The following is a 719-nucleotide window of genomic DNA, read 5'->3' as shown; positions in this document are numbered from 1 at the left end:
GGGGGGGGGGGGGGACTTCCTGTCTGCCAGTTGGGCACCCTAGGTGCCAGACAGCTAGGGCTGGGAACACTGCAGATGTGTCTCCCTAACTTCAGGACCCCCCATTTTAACCAGAGCCGGTGGGGCCAGCTGTCCCAGCTTATCACAGCCCTTTCCCCTCCCCCAAACACCTGTCACACTTCCCAGGAGCAGGAGGAAGTGAAGGGTGAGGGGTCAGTGAGAAGGACCCAGGCCTGGAAAGGGGGAAACAAAGAGCACATGCTTTGCTGGGGGGTGGGGGGTGTGTGCCTGCCACCCCTCCTGCCCGGGAAGCACCTAAGGTCTGGAGCCAGCAGCATTCCAGGGCTGGGCTAGGACGGGCAGCGCGGGCAAGCCCACTCCTCCACCCTGCCCCCAGGGGCCTGAGTCACCCTGTGAGCAAGAAGGAGTCATGGGGTGGAGAACAGGACCCAGGGAGCCGCTAGCCTCCCCTTCGCCACGATGGGGCTACACGCTAGCTAGCCCACTGGAATAACACCGACGCTTCATGGTCCCCTCGCCCACCAGGCTGGGTCCGGGGACCAGTCTAGGCCAGCAGGCACCAGCCCCCCTCCACTGTCAGCACAGGGAACCCCAACCTGCCCAGGCCAGGCCCCCACACCTGACCAGGTAGTGGCCGGAGGGGGCGGCGGAGGAGACCGGAGGGACTGAAGTCAGACAACAAGGAGCTCACGCTGGGG

Source organism: Myotis davidii, unplaced genomic scaffold (genome assembly GCF_000327345.1).
Source record: "Myotis davidii unplaced genomic scaffold, ASM32734v1 scaffold425, whole genome shotgun sequence".
Taxonomy (NCBI): Eukaryota; Metazoa; Chordata; class Mammalia; order Chiroptera; family Vespertilionidae; genus Myotis; species Myotis davidii.
The sequence above is the reverse complement of the archived record's forward strand: the minus strand, read 5'-3'. Positions refer to the sequence as shown.